Raw genomic sequence first — 21,649 nt, forward strand, 5'->3', positions numbered from 1 at the left:
GTAACCTAAAAATGCCAAATCTGTTTCCCCATTGTCCATATGTGAAAAGAAATAATAATAATTGCTACTGTATGTGAGGGAGCTCTGGTGGCCTGCTGGCAAGAAGCTGAGATGCAATCCCAAAAGCACACAATTAGAGGCCACCAGTTGCTCTGCAGGGGAAGGATGGACAATCTTCTCCTATGTGATTAACTGCCTCTGAAAACCCGCTGGAGGGTCGGCTATGAGTCAGTTCCAACTCTACAGTACTCAGCAACAACACTGTATGTAGTTTATGTATGGATTATCATATTTTCACATATACCATACTCTTAAAATACACAAACACTATGGTAACTAATAAATGAGAAGTTTAAGGGATTTAAAAATATATATATATAACATGCATTATCTGCAAAAAAATACACTAAATAACATGACTAATATGGCATTCCTAGCACAGGACTGGCAAGCAGTACACTAATGTGTTAGTCATTACTTTTTAAATTTTGTAAAAGATTATAATCTTTATTAGGAGAAAAACAAAGAAAACTCACCTACAGTAAAAGGAACAAGTATTAACAGAAGAAAGACACTGGATAGAATAAATGATTGTTCCTAAAGGAACGGGTGAAGATGTCCCAGAAGTCGTAATAAATGTGTTTTAGGCAAATAAAACTGCACAAGTTAAGTGCATGGAGTTCTAAGTTTATCTTGCTATCTTTGGGACCCTGGGAAGTATCCAAAGAAAAGACATAACAGAGAAGAAAATATGTTTGTCATTCATCTATTCTCCTATCTATCTATGCATCCAAGTCTACTGCATACTTAGGTTTTCATGATACAGATTCTGACTTTCAGATGCTCAAATTTTAGTATAAAAGACAAGATGTGTATCTAAGTAATAATCAAGGAACAAATATCATAAATGAAATAGTATAAAGTAATTTTGATGAAGATTGAGGGTGGTTCATTATAATTTAAAAGGAGATATAACTTTCAGAGAGGTTATAGCATTTGAAATGAGCCTAGAAGGATACATAGATTACATGGAGATGGGAGAAAGAGAACTCCAGGCAGACACAAGACCTACAGAGGTTGGGAAGCACGGGAAAGAGCAGGAAGCACAATGTGTTAAGAGAACAGAGAACACAGCCTTCACACGGCTGGTGTAAAGACTGAGTGAGAAACTTTATGCAGTGTGCAAAATGCTTTGAGTTGGCTCAGCACAAAAAATTATCAAATTAAGTTTGTTCACTTTTTTCTCATTCTGAAGTACTGTGGTAGTATAAAAGGGGGAAAGAATAACGTGGCTAGAAAGGTACTGGGGAATTATTGTTTTAATAAGTCTTCTGAGTCAAAATGAGTTTTCTGAACTTCATTCAGAAGGGCACAGTGAGGCAATGAATGCATTTGGAGCAGGGAACTACAAAGCTGGAATAAACAGGAACAAGGAATCAGAGAAGTAAGTGTGGAAGGGAGCTACTCCTACTTTTAATTTGTTCCAGGAGGCAAGTAATGGAAATGGAAAGATGTGAACATTATTCTAGAAGTACTATCAGGATTTGAAAGTTGAGTGAGAGGGAGGAGATAAAGAAGAGCCAAAATGGACAATCAAATCCAGATAGTTTGAAAAATGACAGTGCCTTATCACAACAGTGTATTTCTAGTCTGAACACCTACTTCAATACATAATACATTAGCATGAAGACTGCTACCCTGCTCAATCTGTATTTACTCAGCAACTAGTCCACAGAAGACACGGACCCACAAGAGACTCAGTGTTCTGCAGCCTTATGACATTGTCAGTTTATACCCAAAATTAGAATAGACCTAACAAGGTGAGGCACGTGGATGACTACAGCCCTTCTTAAAATTAAGTCCTACAGCTGCACCTGCACAGTCTCGTGATATGCAGAAAGTCAGTCCTCAAAGGAAGAAAACAGTGAAGGGCAAAAACGCATAGTTTGAAGGACAACACAGCAAACTGTGACAAATACGATCAACTCTCTCTCCAAGCAGAAGGACAGGGACTAAAAGCAGAGGTACACACTGCAACAAAATATATTTAGCTTTGGGAATTTAATCCAACAGTCTAACATGAGACATGAGTTTAGACAATAATGCAGAGTTGGAAGGGAACTGCTTTGGTCAAGTAAGACTGAGAAAATGGCAATTATTTATTTCCTTTAAAATGTCAAATTCAAACTCATCATCTTCAAATTGGAACAGACTTATAGCTGACTATCCACTGGGTGTTTAAAGGCTATAAACTGCACAGGAGAGATTGCCTATTTTTCTGCGGCGAGCAGCTGGTGAATTCAAACCATGTGCCTTTGGGTTGGTAGCAAAGGTAGGCAGCACAACTCTCTCCCAACAAGGCCACCAGAGCTCCCTTTAAACGTGCATCAGGAATATTAAAGGCTTCCCTGTAAAAGAGGTATCTTTAATTTGGTTCAAGACAAACTATTACTTCTTTTAGCATCATATAATTATCTTATCTTGTTAAGATAGGCCATAGAGTCAGAATCAACCCACAGTTAACCCTTCAGAGTTTTCAGAGCCTATAAACTGCATGGGAGGATACTGCCCATCCTTCTCCCTCAGAGCAGCTGATGGATTTCAACTGCTTGTCTTTGGGTTGGCAGTACAACTCCTTATCACTTAGGCACCAGAGTTCCCTACTTACTAAACTGTTGTTCTCAGGTGCCCTCAAGTTGAGTATGACTCATAAACAATAGATCTGAACTTTGTCCTATCCTGTGCCATCCTCACCATTTCTGACACATTTCTGAGCAGTGTTCCTTAAATCATGCTCTTGGAAATGAACTTATAGCATGTAGTTTTTCCACAAGGAAGAGGGAGAAAGAAATGTAGTTAGGAGATTCAGCTGCTAGGGAATGGGTAGGACTGATCCACTTCCACACATTAAGCCTTGCATGCTATTATGACTCCCAAACTTGTGTTTCATGAAATTAACACACTACTACTGCCAAGACAATATACTGGTCTGTTCTGAAGACAGTAAAAACCACCTTGCTCTCTAGAGACAAGGATTTTGAAGCTCTATCTCACATACTTTGGGCATGTTGCTAGAAGGGACCAGTCCTGGAGAAGAACATGCTTGGAATTGTGAAAGGACAATCCAGGAAAGGAAGACCCTGGAGAAGGACTGACACAGTGACTAGGGTATTAAGGGCAGGTATGTCAGAGACAGTGAGATTTGCTCAGGATAGGGCAAAGTTCAGAGCTATTGTGCATAGGGTGAATAGGATCACTATGAATCCCAGGCGACTTGATGGCACATAACAATAACAATACATCATGATACTACAGGACCTCATGTAATCTGAAAATGATTGCATTTTTAAGCCTCATGGGTTTGAGGTAATTGTATAGAAATGCAGATAGAAATCTCACTCAATTCTGTGCAAATAGTCTCAATTATAAACCACAGTTTCAGCCCTCTCTTCTATCATCTGGGGCAACAGACTGAGGGCTCCATTTGGTGTTTGGATCCAGAGCATGTTATCTGACAGTGCACAGGGACATCTGCTCTTCCCAAAGCTGGTGCTGCTGATTAGCTAATTAAACAAGTCTGCCAACTTGTAAAAATACCAGCAAATCGTTTCTCCAGCTCTCTGGAAGATCATCTCACCTCCTTTAATTAAAAAGCTTCCGTCCTCCATGTCTTAGCCATCTACCTTCTAAAAATGAATTTACTGTGCCTACATCCATACCCCAAATTTATCTGAGCTGTTTGCAACATTACCAGGCTGAGGCAGATGACAATGTCAAGGATTCCTGCCTGGAAGCTGGGAAACGTGAATTCTCAAGCTCTAGTGGCCTAGTGTAAGAAGTTATGCTGCCAACCCAAAGCTTGAATCTACCAGCTGCTCCAGGAGAGAGAGATGAGCAATATCCTCCCATACAATTTACAGTCTCTGCAAACCTGCTGAAGAGTCAGCTGTGAGTCGGTTCTGACTCAACAGCATGTAACACATGGGGGCTCAGGCATGGAAATAGACCTGAAAAAAGCCAGAACCACTGCTCCCTTTCCGAGGATCTGGGAACACTGCTCTTTGAAGGATCTCCGCCTGAGTCAGAACTGTGTGACTGACAAAGCCTTTATTCTCCAGAAGGCACACTTGGTCATCAATACCAGTGAATGATCTGGATGGAAGATCACATTTACATCAACCCTTTTTTCTTAGACAGATGAAAGGAACTCATCCTGAGTCTATATATTTAGTTTTCTATTTTAAACCAAGCGGGGGGGGGAATCCCCACGTGACTAGAATGAACTCCCAACCTGCTATTTATGAACTCGTTTCCTGTGGAACATGCCATCTAGTCAGCTCTGGCCCTCCCACCTCATTTCCTAAGTCTTTTACCCGCACCCTCACCCTTTAGAGCTCATAATAAATACTGCCCATCCCACAGTGATACCAGTTCCATACAAAAATAAACCTCTTAAAGCTGTGTCTGTCCTGACTGCCCCAAGACTCAGGAAAGCTCCATAACTGTAGGTAAGCACTGCTTGGCACCTATGATAATATTCTGTGAAGTAGGATGCTATAATTTGGATGTGTTGTGAACACCATGATTAAAACCTTTTGTGAGCCTGCTTGCAGGAAGCCTGTTTGCTGCTGCTGCTGCCACTTCTGTCACTGCTGGAGTTGCTGTCAGAAGCTGGAGAATAGGCAATGACTGTGGTGGCAGCAGTGCCAGAGGCTGAGAGGGTGGCAGCACAGCAAAGGAGAGGAAAAGGAAGGCACCTGCCCCTGTCTGCTGTTTGACCAGCCAGAGCACCCCCTCCAGAGTCATGTCCTCTGCTCCACTTGCCTGTATCACAGCCATGCTATTAGGTTGCTAGAGTTTGAGACTAGGGTCTTTAAAACCAGTGTTATTATGTACTTTCAAGTCAGAAATGTCCCATAGCTGACCCTCCAGCAGGTTTTCAGAGGCAGTAAACCACACAGAGACCACCTGTCTTTCTCCTACAGAGCAGCTGGTGGATTCGAACTGCATGTCTTTGGGTTGAGAGTGCAGCTCTTTACTCACTATGTCACTAGAGGTCCTTTAAAACCATTAAAGGGAAATAAAGGAGAACCTCATTCCCTCCAAAAACAAACAAAAAACCACCCAAACCCTTATGGGACCACAGAAGTCTATGCAGTCAGATGTTGCCCAAATTGACCTAAAGCTATGCATACTTGTAAATCCTAATGCCCAGCTTGACACAGCTATGATTTATCATCACTGGTTTCCCCCCAGTCTGCGAAATCAGTAGAATGGGTCGTACAGCCAAAAGAAAACTACAGATTTGGGAGTCAGACAAAACCAGGTTGGAGTTTGAGCACTGCATTTACAAGCTGTGGAACAGTGGGCAAGTTAATTAGCCTATCTAAACATGTTGTTTTCTCTTTCATTTAGGTAAAGGTTCCAATGATGATTACAAATAATTGCCTGGAAATGCAATGGAAGGTTGCTGTTTCATAAAAATGAAAAATGTGTTAATAACAACAAATAAAACATCTCATTTTCAAAATGGATTTTAAAAGAACAAGGAACCTCTCCTTTCATTGCATACATAGGCATATAAATTGTAAGGAAAGGATGATTGGCTTTGGAGGATTTCACGGATAGTAGATATCCATGCCAGAAACCAGAGTTTCTCTTAGAAAACAAGGAGCTGCAGCTCCTTCTGGGAAGGAGTAAATAGGAATGCTAGCATGAGAACTATCTCAAAGAGGATCTTATTCCAATTTCTCCATTATAGACATGAAGACACTGATACCAAGAGAAGAAAATTCACTGTAGAATAAGACTAAAAATATAAATTAAGAAAACAAGCTCAGGAGTTGTCAGACTTTGTGGATTTAAATACCTCCTCAACTACTCACTGTGCAGACCTGGGAAAGTTATTTCACTTCTTTTGTTCTTAATTTCTGTCTCTATGAAAAGCTTTACCTCTAGGCTTACAGCAATGATTAAAATGAGTCACGTATAAAACACTTACTTAGCACAGTACCAAGCCAGGAAAACCATTAATGGTGCAGCAATTAACGGTATGTGGAGTACTAGAAGCAGTAGGACAGGAGCACCAGCAGGCACTGCCAGAACCCAGTCTATAAGAAGGAATGAATAGGCATTTTTCAACAGACAAACTGTGTCCAAAGTTTCAGACATAGGTATTCCAATATAAAAAATCCTGAACCTTCACTTAACTGGAGGATTGTTTTACCAGGTCTCAGGATCAAAGGAATGGAGGGAGATATCCTAGGGCTTCAAATCATCATCCCATACTTGAGTCACCACCATGCCATGGGTTAGTTCTTGAGATGACTATTTCTCATGTCAGTACTTTAGGGACCTAGATCTTGAGGAAAACCTCAATTAAGCAACTAATTAGAAAATAGTGCACTCCACTATGAGTTAGGTAATGAAAGGCATCAGATATATCATTTTAAGCAAAGACATGAAAAGAAATCTTCATCTAAAACGTAGAAAATAGGACAAGTATACATCATTTCTTAAGACAACACATAAAGGTCCCTCCTATTATAACACACACTCCTGATTTGATCTGGCTTCCCCTCCCTTTTTGTAAGTTGCACTGCTAACTCAAAGGTGGCACTTGTTCTCTGGCAGTTCAGATCCACCAAGTTCCAAGGGATAAACAAGGGCTATTTCCTCTTTTGCAATTTCGGCCTCCAAAAACTTGCTGAAGGCTCGACTGAGTCAGTTCCGACTCCACAACAATGAGGTTTATGAGGAATACCTAGCATAACCCAGAAGGCAAGTTTGTGGGAAAGAAAATGTTAGCACTAATATGATTTGCAGAAAAATGCTTGCCTGGTATATTTTTATCTTCCTCTTAAAGGAGCTATAAATATTCTCTTGCATCTCCCACAAACATTTAGGTGTCAACAATGCCGCCAATACAACTCTAGGAATAAAAGTAAAGGGCAAAACCAATAGTCTTCACTTGGTGCACCCCAACTTAACCAATTTACTTCTCATCAATTACTTTCTCTGCATTCAGCACATATTAATTTAATCATGAGGCTTTGATCAAAGATCATGGGCAATGTACAAGAGAGGATGGGAACCTTGGGAAAACAGACAGAGACTGCTTAGGATCAGTGAAATCTTTCAAAGCAACCAGTTCCCTTAAAACACTGCCTTGTTCTCAAAAAAATACTGCCAGGCCCCTTTTTTACATTATCTCATTCTCAAATTAGCTGTATTAAATATGACGCCTCTTTACAAATGACAAGCACAGACGAACATGACCTGTCCAAGGTTTCAGACTATAAGCAATAGAATTGGGGTTCAAATGCAAGTGTATTGATCCCAAGCCATAAAAACACATTAATTCAAATGTTACATATTTCCTTTGTAGATTTAGCTGCCAATGCCTCTAGGCAGAGAGCAGCTTAAAGGTTGGTAAAGGTCCCTAAAGATATTTAATTGAATTATTCTATCAGGGAACATAATGGAGGGCGTGTCACAGGTGTACATGAACAATACCATTTTCAGGGTATTGTAAACTTCTGGATGCCAGTCTATAGATCCAGAGACACAGATTCTTTGGATTGGAAAACTCTTTCCAATGACTTAGTAAAGCTTTACAGTCAGAAATGTGGTGTCATTTCAGCTTTGCCACTGCTATGCAGTCCTGGGTAAGTCATTTAAAAACTGGGGAGTAACATCTAATTATTGGCAGGTCCATTATCAGGATAAATTGAGATAATACACATAATGTATAGGTACTTATTGCTAATTGGTAACTATTTCTTTTTCATAAATAGATGCAGACAAGACAAATGTTTGTCAAAACCCATAGAGTAAATTATCAGTAGAGTCAGGACACTGGATTTCAGGCCTCTGATTTCCAGGCCCATTCATTCTAGTTACATATTTTCCTTGGGGATGGGTGGGGTGTCCAGCTAAGTCTTTTGCCCTCAGATCCAATCCAGCCATTTCTGAACTGGCTTCAGCAAAGCTGTAGTTTAAGTCCTGAAACTGAGAGTGCCAGTGTGCCTCTTCTGTCCCAGGAGAAAAAAGCCCAAAAAGAGCATTCAGAGCAGTAATTAATCTCCTTCTGAGTTTGACTGTCTTCAGTTTCAGTTCCTGCTTACAAGCTGTGTTTAAGCCAGTGGCCTCCATACCTCACCTTCTCAGTCCATGCATCTCATCTCGCCTGCTAACTTAAGCTCCTTAACCCACTGCTCCTGGTCTAATAGCAAAACAAGAACAAAGTCCAGGGTTACTCCCTACTTAATCATATAGCTATACCCCCCTCTTAAGAGTTCTGTTTAGTATCTATGGATAGTCACTGGGCAATCTTCCTTTTTTTTTTTTAAAGAGAAGGGTGTAAGCAGACTCAAGTCAGGAAAAGAGGACTTATACAAGATATCTGGATAAGAACTAAGCTCTGATACCTTGGACAAAACACTTGCCTTTTCTAAGCTTTCGTGTTTGCATGTGTAAAATTGGATATATTGCCACTTAATAAGAATGGTAAAAAAAATGAGTCAGAATATGGATATAAAGTTAAAGAGAGCTAAATGTGTTATTTACTATGTGCAGCACAGTGGGCACCCTGACTCACTTCACTGAACCCACACAATAATCCTATGCACGAACTCCATCTAACAGATGACTAGCCAAGGCAAAAAGATTAGGTACCTTATTCAAGAGTATTAAATCAGGACGAAATAGAGCCAAGATTTGAACCTAGGATATGACTCTAGAACAGAGTTTCTCAATTCTGGCATCACCGACATTTTCAGCCAGGTAACTGTTAAGGAGTTGTGCAAAATTTAGCAGCATCCTGGCTTCTTCCTACTAGATGTACTAGATGCAAGTAGTACTACAAACCCAACTGTGAATGCAAAGACCACCTGCAGATATTGCCAAATGTCCTGTGCAGGGCAGAACTGGCCCTAGTTAAGGACCACAGCTTTAGAGACTGGCAAAGAATTAAATGCTAGACTGTCAACTCTCCCTTTTTAGGTCTTCTCCCAGCCCGAACATCTCCTTCACAAGCCCACTGACTCTCTGGGCTCTCAAGTGTCTTACATATGACCTAATTCAATCCACTTTTAATTGAGGAGAAAAGTAAGGCCTGAGAAAATGTTTCACTATCTCTTATGGACTCACACTATCTGTGGGCACCTCCACAGCTTGAGGAGGTGGCCCTGGCATAGTTCTTGCTTTACTCTCCCTTTGACAACTATCTTCTTCCTCCACGCCTTCCACATTTAGCTGACCCAAGGTCAGGGCAGAGTTAGCAGCAGTACCATGCCAGCCTCATGAGGGAGGGGATCTCTGATTAAATGAAACAGATGCTGTCCCTCTGTGGGAAAATCATGCTTCTTCAATTCCTTCACTCGTGAAGGATACACTCATATACACGAATATACACTTCCATATTACTTCTAGGTCTTTGCTGTTAGATACTATCGAGATGAGACTGCCTCACAGCTATCCCTCTAGCAGGTTTTCAGACGCAGTCCATCGCATGGACGCTGACTGGCCATTTTTCTCACACGGAGCAGCTGGTGGATTTGAACCTCATACGTTTGCACTGGCAGGACGATTCCTTACCACTAAGCCTCCAAAGACCCCCAAACTCTGCTTCCCATCCAGAGGATTCAAGAAAACTCCTTTAGCATTCCAAGTCCCCAACCCACAAACCTTTTCAGGGTCACTTAATTCTACAGCTTATTCAACCATCTCCAAATCCAGCTCCAGACCCTCCATACAAAATGCTATCCTTTCAAGGATATTGCAACCTGCACCAGTTCTTCACCCAGGCACCCAAACTCCCGCTGTTAAAAGATCTTTCCATTTCTGTTTCCAAACCTCTGCACCTCAGCTCCTTACAAAACCCCTGATCCGACCTACACTCCAGATTGCTGCCCTCTCTTGATCCTGGCCTCTGTCTCTATTACTTCAGCCCGTACCACCCCGAGACCTTGCTCGTTCCTCTTTCACCCAGTCCGTGTCATGTGTTGCTTTCAAATCATCCCCAGGCTTCTTCTTTTTGCTAACAAGATGCTGCTTCCCACCGATTTCCCCGCCTCTTCAATTTCGCTCAGACCCTACCCTGGAAAAAGCCTCCCTTCTGTAACAATCAGGATCGCCCCAGACTCAGTTCCTGATCTCGGAGCTCCCTCCCTCCCCTCCCCCTTCGAAAATGCCTTTTGTCCCAATATTCCCTCAAATCTCTGGAGATTCTGCACCCTAAGTCTCGTCATGGCCTCCAAATCCCTTCACTTCCGAAGCCCACCCAGCGCTCCAGATGCCTCCAAGGTCCCTCGACACCCCCACGCCTACCAGATGCTGCACCCCCGTCTCCCTTCAGGGTTCCCACATTACCTCATATCGCTTGAAACGTTGCACCGCAAATCTCCGCACCCCCCACCCCGCCCCCGCCCGCGGCGCTGCATCGCCTCCGAGCTCCTTAGCACCTCGAATCTCCAAGCCTGCCCCTCACAACCCCACCCCCACCCCGGCCCGGCCCCTCGGATCCGATCCCCAGACCCCGGCCGACAGCCGCGGGCCCAGCTGCTACACGTCAGCGCAGCCCCCCACCCCGCCGCTTAGCCAGCGTCAGGGACACCGGCCGGGGTCCCCCGTCCCCCACCCTCCTTCCCGCCCCCTACCTGACCGCCCGCGGCTCCGATGCGTCCGCTACCGCCAGCCCACCCGCCCGCTGCCCTCTGCGCACGCGCCGGCGCGCCCCCGATGGCGGGCGCCAATTCGCGAAACTACCTGTCTGTCACCGCCCGAGCCTCCCCCGCCCCCGAGGCATGCTGGGACTTGTAGTCGGTCTGACTCAAGACGTGGGTTCCGCTGCCTGGTAGGAGCTACCTCTCTGCTGAGAATTGAGCGTTTTAGCGACAGGTCCGTGTGATGCTGGAGAAGAGTCCCAAATAGTCCATGGACTACCAAAGGAATAAACTAATCTGCCTGGGGAACGTGCAACTAGAGAGCTCTTTAGAGGCAAGGATGCTGAAACTTCATCTTACATACTTTAGGGCATATTGTAAAGAGGGGGGCCAGTTCCTGGGAAAAAGAGATCATGCTTGATAAGGTCGAGGGTTGTAAAAGAAGAGATGCTCAACAAGAAGTATTAGCATAGTGACTAACAATGAGCCCTAGTATGTAGAAGGTGATGAGGATGGCACAGTCCAGGGCAGGGTGCAAATGTGTTTTTCTTAGTGTCACTATGGGTCGTGGTCTACTGAAGGGCGCCTAACACTAACAATCCAGCTGTATGTCTCCACTGTATAGGTGAAGAAACTGAGTCGCAAGGCAGTTTCCCCAAGTCAGCTCACAGAGTTGGGAACCAAACCAGCATGCATGTCCTTGGTTGCAAATCCCAATAACTTTAACCCTTTCATTAAATGAAGGTCTCCAGGGATAACCATACTTTGAGTCTTGGCAACTCACAGAAAGGCCTTTCAAAACCTAACTTTCCTGTCTGAGAAAGAGTCAAGGAAAGAATAAAGCTTTCAGTATGAGGCAAACATAGAATATGGGTTTCTGTAGAAGAGCAGTCTAACACACATTTTAGAGCCATTTGCCATTGCGAAGGTTGTTGTTGTTGTTATGTGCCGTCGAGTCGTTTACGACTCATAGCGACCCTATGCACAACAGCCCTAAACCCTGCTCTATCCTGCGCCAACCGCACTGCCTCTGACACACCCATCCCGATTACCCCAGTCACTGAATCAATCCATCTCATAGAGGGTCTTCCCCTCCTGCGCTGTCCCTCCACCCTCCCAAGCATGATGTCCTTCTCCAAGGACCCGTCCCTCCTGGCAACATGTCCAAAGTATGTCAGACGAAGCCCCAGAATCCTTGCCTCTAAGGAGTAGCTTGGTTTAATCCTCTCCAAGATGAATCTGTTTGTTTTCCTGGCAGTCCATGGTACATTCAGTACTCTTCGAAGTACTTGCGAAGGTAGGGTTCCCTTAACACACCCCACCCTCACTCCCACCCCACCCCCGTTTACCTGGGAAGGTGCTAACAGCGATAGTTATGGAGACACACACATAGCAGCTCCTGCTCCTGTGGACTGAAAGTCCCCAGGAACGGAAATCTAAATGTAGCTTTGAGAGAGAGGGTCAAGGAAAAGTAAAGTCTTCCCATGTAGGATGCTGATGCTTTGTTTACTGTTGAGTTGAACTATTCATAGCTGACCCTCCAGTAGTTTGAATTTCAGAGTCAGTAAATCAAACGGAAGATCGCATCTTTCTCTCAAGGATCAGCTGGTTGATTCCAGCTGCATTTTGTGCATGTTTGTGCTTTTGTGTTGGCAGCACAACTCCTTGCTGTTAAACCAATGAAACTCCTTAGATTGGAGGCTGTTGTTGGTAGCTGTCATCTATCCCTAAAGTCTTCTTTTTTGCCAGTGCCTTCGCTGCAGCTTGAACTTCTTCCTTCATAAGGCAATTATAAAGTACAATGGCTTATATTTAATTAATGATGTTGTTGTTGTGTACCGTATAGCTGGAACCGACCCATAGAGAGACCGTCCAGTGGATTTTCAGAGGCAGTTAATAGCATAGGAGGAGACTGCCCATCCTTCTCCCACCGAGTAGCTAGTGGTCTTGAACCTCATGCCTTTGAGATTTCAGGGTAGCTTCTTGCCACTAAGCCACCAGAGCTCCATTAATGAATGATAATTACTTAAAGATTAATTAATTAATTAGCTTTCGTAGTCTCCAAATTGTGGATTTCAGAAGGCTCAGCCTCCAGCATTCCCGATATTGAGGGCAACAGGAGCCTTAGCTTGGTATACTTCACAGCATCCTTATAACAAGGCTGGTGTTTCTGGACTCAGGTTTACAAGAGAATACTGGGGTAGAGCTTGACAGCTAGTGTTTGATTAGATGGGCCAAAATGACAGTGAGGATTGGATTTACGAGACAGTGCAATTAGGGAATAAAAGTTGCAGAGCAGGCTTTTCTTTGAATTGGTAACTGGTTGGTATAGACTGGATCTCAGAGGCCTGGGGACAAGGGTGCTTACATGTCCTACTTTCCTTGATTCTTGTGTTTTAATTAAGGTTCCTGCGAGTTAGTTAGGGTCCAGGGAAGTTCCTAAACCTCCTTCATTACCCTGGAGCTGCTTCCTGAATGTTGTGAGAACAGAAAAAGAACACACAACATATGCAGAAAGATAGTTAAAGACAGAGGGGAAAGTTTATTCGGAAAGAGACATACTCTCAAAAGATGAGACTGGGTCTAGATAGAGTGATAAAAGAAGTGGCATTCCCCTCTGAGACCCTCAATTATACAGATCTTGGCTCTTCCTGGTTCTGCTCGGATACCCACCACAGTCTTTTTTGATGCAGCCTTGCTGACCTTTGCCAACAGTGTCACTTGTTGGCAGTGCACTGCTTGGCTTCATTGGCTTGATTACATATCCTGGTTCTTCCCCAGGCCCTTCTTGCCATCTTTCTTTGTTCTTGCTTTGGTCCCTGTAAGTGAGTTTTAAGCAATTCATTTCATGTTCAACCATTTCCGAGACTTGTGAGTTGATACTTTCTATCTCAGCACATGTGGGGATGGTCTTGCATTATCCACTTGCCTGTGAACTCCCTGAAGGACAATGCCTGTTTGTAGTTACATCTGCTAGCACAGTACCCAGCACCTAAGAATTGCTGACTGAATGAGCTGCATTCTAAAATGTGACCTGGGCAAATCACACGCCTGACCTAAAGTTCTTGGAGCTATAGAACAGAGTCAGGTCAGAGCTGCTGGGTGTTAGTTGGGGTGTTGGTTTTTTGTGTTGTTTTTTTTCTTTCAGCATAAGTATTAAACCTGAATTCTAATATATTGTCACAAGTCAAAATTGGTCTTCCAGCCTCTGTGCTGCAGGTGATGGATAAGGGAGAGTTGCTGTGAAGTTACTTATTCCCTGCCCTGAGACTTGGTATAACATATCCTTTGCCGGCAAGGGATCACAGAGGGGAGGGGACTTAGCACCCTGGGTGCTGAAAACTACAGTTATCAACCCAAAATTTCAATTCAAGGCTGTTTATGTTTTTATACTGCTGTTTTCCCAACCACAACAGAGTTCATCAACTCATTGCTGTCAAGTAGGAACTGATGATACATGGATGATTCTCCAGGGGATTTGAGTTTCTGAGGCTGCAAATTGCATAGGTGATTGGCTATCTTTCTACCTTGAAGCTGCTATTAGATTTGAACCTGAGAGAGGTTCCAAATCTTTGTATTAGCAGCATAATACCTTATGCAAAACAATCAGGAATGTAACACAAACAAGCCATGTAAAGTAAAACAAAAAGAAAAACAAAAAACTCCTTTCCCTTAAAAAAAACATAAAATGTACTCGCTTGGTGTTTGATTTGTTTTTGGGTTTTTTTTGTTTTTGTTTTTTTTCTTTTTTTTTTTTTTAATAAATGAGCTCAGGTTGCCTAGCGGTAAAAGCTGCGCTGCAATTCCAAAAGACATATGCCTTGAATCCTTCTATAGGAGAAGGCTGGACAATCTCCTATAAGATTAACTGCCTCTGAAAACCCACGGGAGGGTCAGCGTTGGGTCTAACTCCACAGCACACAACAATAACAAATTATTTGTAAGTTAATTTCTACATAAAACATTTGCTTCATTTTGTGAAAATATGTGATACTGTGGGCTGTAGATTAATAAACACAGTAAGGCCATGCTTACCTTGATTATTGGGTTGTATGTCAAAACTTGCCTGTTGCTGTCAGAATAAGAAAAACTAGGAGAAAGATTTCAAAAAGTTCGCTTCTAAAATCCAGCCAGTGAAATTCCTGGGGATTAAAATGGTCAATCCTCAACTAGTCATGGGCAGCATGTAGTTCCATTTCTGTAGGGCCATCATGGTCAGAGACCATTTAACATTCATCAGCAAACAACAATTTGTTGTTGTTGTTGTTAGGTGCCATCCAGTTGACCCTATGACAAACAGATCAGAAGCCGGTGCAGTCTGTGCCATCCTCATCATCTCGGACACCCTAGAGCCCATTGCTGCAGTCACTTGATCAATCCATCTTATTGAAAGTCTTCTGCTTTGCTGACCCTCCACTATTCCAAGCATGATGTTATTTTTCAAGAAATCATCTCTCCCAAAAACATGCCCAAAGTATGTGAGATGAAGCTTCACCATCCTTCCCTCCAAGGAGCATTTTGGCTGTATTTTACCAAGAAATATCTGTTTGTTCTTTTGGCAGTCCATGGGAAATTCAGTACTCTTCTCTCAAACACCACAATTCAAAGGCATTAGTCCTTTTTCTGTCATCCTTATTCATTGTCCCCTCTCAGATGTGTAACAAGTAATTGAGAAGATAATGGCTTGAATGCAGCACACCTTAGTCTTTGACTGACATAATTTTTATTAACTATTTTGGAGAGATCCTTGACAGGGGATTTTCCTGATGTAATATGTATCCTGATCTCCTGACTGCTGGTACCAAGAGTGTTAATTGTTAATCCAAGCAAGGTGAAAGGCTTTAGTGTGTCAGAGATGATGAGAATGGCACAGGATAGAACAGTGTTCTGATCTGTCTTCATAGTGTCACTGTCATATTCAACTCGACAGCACTTAACAACAACATACCTCTGTCTATCTACATGGTGTATAAATTATTATACGACAAATCCACCAGTTCGAATCCACCAGCTGCTTCACAGGAGAAGGATGAACATTTTCTTCCTTTGTGATTAACAGTCTATAAAAACCCACTGGAGGATCAGCTGTGAGTGACCTGATGACACAAAACAACATGTTCATGATGTATATTGGTCTATTCTTTCTATTTTGGGGTTTTTTTTAAAAAAAACTTTTGATTTTATTCTTAGATTTATTTACAAATCCCATTGTTGTTGTTGCTATGTGCTATCAAGTAGCTTGCGACTCATAGCGACCCTATTTACAACAGCCCTAAACTCCGCTCTGTCCTCTGCCAATCACACCGTCTCTGACACTCCCATCCCAATTATCCCAGTCACTGAAACAATCCACCTCATAGAGGGCCTTCCCCTCCTGCGCTGTCCCCCCACCCTCCCAAGCATGACGCCCCTCTCTAAGGACCAGTCTCTCCTCACAACATGTCCAAAGTTTGTTAGAGAGAGCCTCAGAATCCTTGCCTCCAAGGAGCCACCCGGTTTAACCCTTTCCAGGACAAATCTGTTTTCCTAGCAGTCCATGGTATTCTCAATACTCTTCTCCAGCACCACAGCTCAAAGGCATAAATTCTCCTTCTATCCTCCTTGGTCATCGTCCAACTCTCTGATGCAAAACTAGTGATTGCGAAGACCATAGCCTGTATCAGACGCACCTTAGTCTCCAGAGAGACACCATTGCTCTTCAGTACTTTGGAGAGGTCCCTAACAGCAGACTTTCCCATGGCAATGCGCCTTTTAATTTCCTGGCTGCTGGTGCCAAGACTGTTGACTGTGGAGCCAAGCAAACTAAAGCTGTGTACAATCTCAATCTCTTCACCATCCATCCTGATGCTTCCGATTGGTCCAGTGGTGAGAATCTTTGTCTTCTTGACATTGAGCCTCAATCCATATTGGAGGCTGCAGTCCTTGACACTCTGCAGCAGGCGCTTCAGGTCCTCTTCAGTTTCAGCAAGCAGGGTTGTGTCATCCGCATAACGCAGGTTGTTGATAAATCATCCATCAATCTTGACCCCCACATTTCTCCTCATAGAGCCCAGCCTCCCGGATAATCTGTTCTGCATATAGGTTGAAAAGGTATGGAGATAGGATGCATCCCTGGCGTACGCCCTTCCCAGTTTTGAACCATGCAGTGTTCCCTTGCTCTGTTCTGACGACTGCCTCCTGGTCCAAGTATAAGTTTCGTGTTAGAACGATCAAGTGTTCTGGGATTCCCATTCTTCTCAGAGTCAGCCACAGTTTGTTATGATCTACACAGTCAAATGCCTTTGCATAGTCAATGAAACACAGATAGACATTCCTCTGTTATTCCCTGCTTTCAGCCAAGATCCATCTAACATCAGCTACAAATATCTCTACTACCACGACCCCTTCTAAACCCAACCTGGACTTCTGGCAGTTCTCTGTTGATGTGCTGTTCCAGTCGTTTTTGGATAATCTTCAGTAAAATCTTGCTTGCATGTGAAATCAGTGAGATTGTTCTGTAGTTTCCACATTCTGTTGGGTCACCTTTCTTTGGGATAGGATATACATTGTTTTTTACACCAGATCTCTCCTCTTTCCTTAACCTACTTCTCCCCCCATCCATCAAATTATGCAACCCTAAGAGAATGCCCCCTCCCATCCTCACCCCTGTGCTCCCCCCCCTCCTGCCCTTTAATCCTCAGACATGTTTTACTACTTATCTATTTCTGCAATAATGGTCTTATACAGTATTTGTCCTTATGGGACTGAGTTCATTAAGCGTAATGTTCTCCAGTCCCTCCCAAGTTAGGCAATGATTTACAAAATCATCGCTCCTGTGTGCGGTGTAGTATTCCATTGTGTGAATGTGCCATAATTTCTCAATCTATTCCATTCTGGTTGGACATTTGGACTATTTCCAGGTTTTGGTGATTGTAAATAATGCTACTATGTTTTGAGTGGCATTTTGACTTTTATTTCATGGATAGGCTTGCTTCATAGAATGAATCCAAGAGTGTCCTATGTTTTTCTATGCTCTGAAATAGTTTGAGAAAAATTCACTGGGTGTAAGCCAGGATATTTAAAATTTTGTTTGTTTGTTTGTTTGTTTGTTTGTTTATTTAGTGACGAGTGTTTTTATAATCTGTTTTCCTCTTGTGAAGAGTTAAGTCAAATTTTCTGCCTTTGTTGGTGCTCATTTAGGTAAGTTTCTTTCTTTTAGGTTTTCATATCTGTTGGAGTATAATTCTTCAAAGTATTCTGTTATTATCCTTTTTATTTCAGTTGGTTCTGTTGTGACATTACTCATTTCATTCATTATTATACTCTTTCCTTCTCTTCCTTTGTCAGATTTTCATGATCTTGTTGATACTATTAATCTTTTCAAAGAACCCACTTATAGTTTTGTTAAGTGTTGTTTGCTTTTCTGTGTTCTATTTAATTTATTTCTGCTCTTAACTTTATTATTTCCTTTTCCCCCTGGTGATTGTAGGCTTTGTTTGCTGTCGTATTTCTCATAGGTGGAGATTTTAGTTTAAGGTATTGATTGAAGTTATTTCTTGTTTTTTGTTGTATGTGTTTATTGCTATAAATGAACTTTTTACTGCTTTTGCTGTGTCTCAAATATTTTTGGTATGCTGTGTTTTCATTTTTATTTACTTCAAAAACTTACATTTAATTAAAAAAGTTATTCTATGACTCAATAGTGTTCAAGTAAGACTTTATTGCATTTCCATGTACTTGACTTTATTTCCTTGATCTTTCTTCCGGTTTTGTAGTTCTGTGATCTTAGAAGATGTTTAGTATTTCAGTGTTTTTAAATTTATTGAAGGCTCCTTTATCATAAAAATTGTGCCCTCTTTTGGAGAATGTTCCATGTACACTGGATAAGAATGAATATTGTGCTCTTGTTGGATGAGGTGCTCTGCATATATCTACAAGAGCCAGTTGGTAAGTTATATTATTTCTTTCTTCTGCATTTTTGTTGTTTCTTTCTAGTATTCTGTCCATCAAAAGTGGTGTATTGAAATCTCTTACTGTGATTGTAGAAGTCATTCTCTGTTCAACTCTATCCAAGTTTGATTTCTCTATTTTGTAGCTCTGTCATTCAATGTCTAGTTAGTAATTACATTTCAGTCCTCTTATTCAGTTGACCCTTTGATCATGCTCTTCCTTATCTATTATGCTAGTCTTGTCTTGAAGTCTTTTTTACCAGAAGTTAATATTATCACTCCTATTCATTTTTTAATTGCCATTTGCTTGATATATCTTTTCCACCTTTTGGGTTTTAGTCTCTCTTAGTTTTTGAGTCTAATATATTTTATCTCTTATAGACAATATATTTGTGGATTATGTTTTCTTATCCATTTTGTTATCCTCTCTTGACTGGTGCATTTAATCTTCTCATATTCAGTATCATTATCTTTAGGTATGGGTTTTTTGTTAGTGTTTTGCTGTGCTCTCTTTTGGTGGTGTTTCTGAGTTCTTTGTTTCATCTACTTTTCTGTGCTAAATTCATGTTGTTTATGACTTTTCTTTAAAATTTCCTTCATTGACATTGTTTTTTGTTGTTTTCTAAGGTTTTATGGTTTTCTTCTTTTACATTTTGATGGAAAGCTTGTAAATTTTAATGGAGTTTACCTATAAATTACTATTTTATTTCCAAGTCTAAAATAGTTAAATTTATCTTAAAATTTTCCTTCACTTCCTTTCCATTTAGAGGTTACATAATTGCATTAGTCATTTCCTCTTTTTAAGTTGAAGTTGCCCTCGTTTATGGACTAATACTTCTAGCTCCCTATTTTTAATTTCATATGTTTATTATACTTTGTGAATATGTCTCTGACTTTTCTGAATGATGTCATCATGTATGTTAATTTAGGTTTGCAGTCTATCATTGGGGGAGCTCTGGTGGCCTCACAGAAAGAAGCTGCGCTGCAATCCTGAAGACACACAGTTCAAATCCACCAGCTGCTCCACAGGAGAAGGCTGGACAGTCTCTTCCCATGTGATTAACTGACCCTGAAAACCCACTATAGGAGCAGTTATGGGTGGGTTCCAACTCAATGGTACACAACAACAACAATAATAGTCTCTCATTGGGAGTTCTTGGTCCATACAACTCTATTATTTCTTATAGTGTTGATCTAATTTCCACAAGTTCTGTTTATTGGGAAATAACTTAATACCACTGTAATAAGTGAAGGACAGTTTTGCAGGGCATAGAATTCTTGCTTGAAAATTTTTTGTTTTCTTTCAGAGTTTTATGTATTTCATCTCATTGCCTTCTTGATTGCATGATTTCTGCAGAGAATTCAGAGCTTAATTTTACTAGTTCTTGTTTGTAGAACTCTTCATGTTCTCTGAGCTACTTTCAGTGTCCATTCTTTGTCTCTAATTTTGGAATATTTTGTCATGATATGTGGTGGTGTTTTTATTTTGAGGTTATCTTGTTCAGGATCTTTTTGTCCCTAATATTATTACTCTGATTTATTTACAAAGTTTGAATACATTGTTTTTCAGAAAAGATCCTTCCCATTTCCTTCACCCCATCCACCCATCAAATTATGCAACCCTATGATTAACACCCTACTCCTTCCTCCTCCTTGTTTAGGTTCTTGAATGAACATTTTCTCCTTTCTCATAATATTTAGAGAGTTTTATTATTGTAAATAATAAAAGTATTTCCTCTGTGCTTTTCTGGTCCCTTTCTATTCTGGAATTCCAATCACATAGAACTTATTCCTCTGGAAAGGATTCTTATACTTTCTTCCTTTTCTTTCCTTCTGTGTTCTGATTATTCTTCCAGAAGGTTAGTCTCGAAAAGATTTGTCCTCCAGTTAACTAAATCTGGACTCTATGCCTTTAATTCTGCTGTTCTGTCCTTCTAATATGTTATTTGTTTCTGAGATTTTAATCCTAATGTTCTGAATTTCAACTTTCTGTTCATCTATTTCTAATAATTTTCAATTAAGTTTATCTGTCTTGTCTACCATGGACCGCTAAGAGAACGAACAGGTTCATCCTGAAGAGGGCTAAGCCAGTCTACTCCTTGGAGGCAAGGATTCTGCAGCTTCATCTCACATACTTTGGACATGTTGCAAGGCAGGATCAGTCCTTGGAGAGGGACGTCATGCTTGGGAGAGTGGAGGGACAGTGCAGGAGAGGAAGACCCTTGATGAGATTGACTAATCCAGTGACTAGGGTAATGGTGGTAGGTGTGTAAGAGACAATAAGATTGGCACAGGATAGAGCAGGGTTTAGGGCTGTTGTACACAGAATCACTGTGAGTCGCAGATGACTCAACGGCACATAACAACAACAGCAACATTTTGTCTTGTACTATTTGCATGAATTCTAGAGTTTTATCTATGATTTTGTGGATATTTTATTTTATACTAGTTTACATACAAAGTTCATAAAGTTCATATACATTGTTTTTCACACTGGACCTTTCTTTCCTCTTTCCTTACCAATCCCTCCCTTCACCCATTCAGTTGTGCAACCCTATATTTAATCACCCCCACCCCCTTGGATCCTCATACATGCTCTATAATGATGGTCTTATACAATATTTGTCTTTGTGAGACCCAATTAGTTCACTTGGCATAATGCGCTATAGTTCCCCACATTAAGTAGTAATGTACAAAATTATTGCTCTTGTGTGCTGCATAGTATTCCATTGTGTGAATGTACCATAAATTCTCAACTCGTTTTACTGTGGTTGGGCATTTGGGCTGTTTCTCTGTTCTTGCTATGGTGAATAATGCTGTTATGAATATTGGTGTACAAGTCTCTGTTTATGTCTCATTTTCTCAGGGTGTATTTCAAGCCGTGGAATAGCTGCATCATATGGAATTGCTATGTTTAGCTTTTTTAGGAAATGCCAAACTGCCTTCCAGAGTGGTTGTACCATTTTACAATCCCACCAGCAATGTACAAATGTTCCGATCTCTCCACATCCTCTCCAACATTTATTACCTGATGCCTTACTAAACTTTGCCACTGTT

At 41.4% G+C, this 21,649-nt stretch overlaps 1 protein-coding gene across 1 annotated transcript in view; it reads left to right on the forward strand.

Annotated features, from left to right (window-relative positions):
- ASTN2 (astrotactin 2) overlaps positions 1-21,649 on the forward strand; it is an 895,904-nt gene that overhangs the window by 582,736 nt on the left and 291,519 nt on the right. The gene's annotated exons all lie outside the window — the stretch shown is intronic.

This window comes from Elephantulus edwardii, unplaced genomic scaffold (genome assembly GCF_000299155.1).
Source record: "Elephantulus edwardii isolate Elephantulus edwardi_28Jun2011 unplaced genomic scaffold, EleEdw1.0 scaffold00092, whole genome shotgun sequence".
Taxonomy (NCBI): domain Eukaryota; kingdom Metazoa; phylum Chordata; class Mammalia; order Macroscelidea; family Macroscelididae; genus Elephantulus; species Elephantulus edwardii.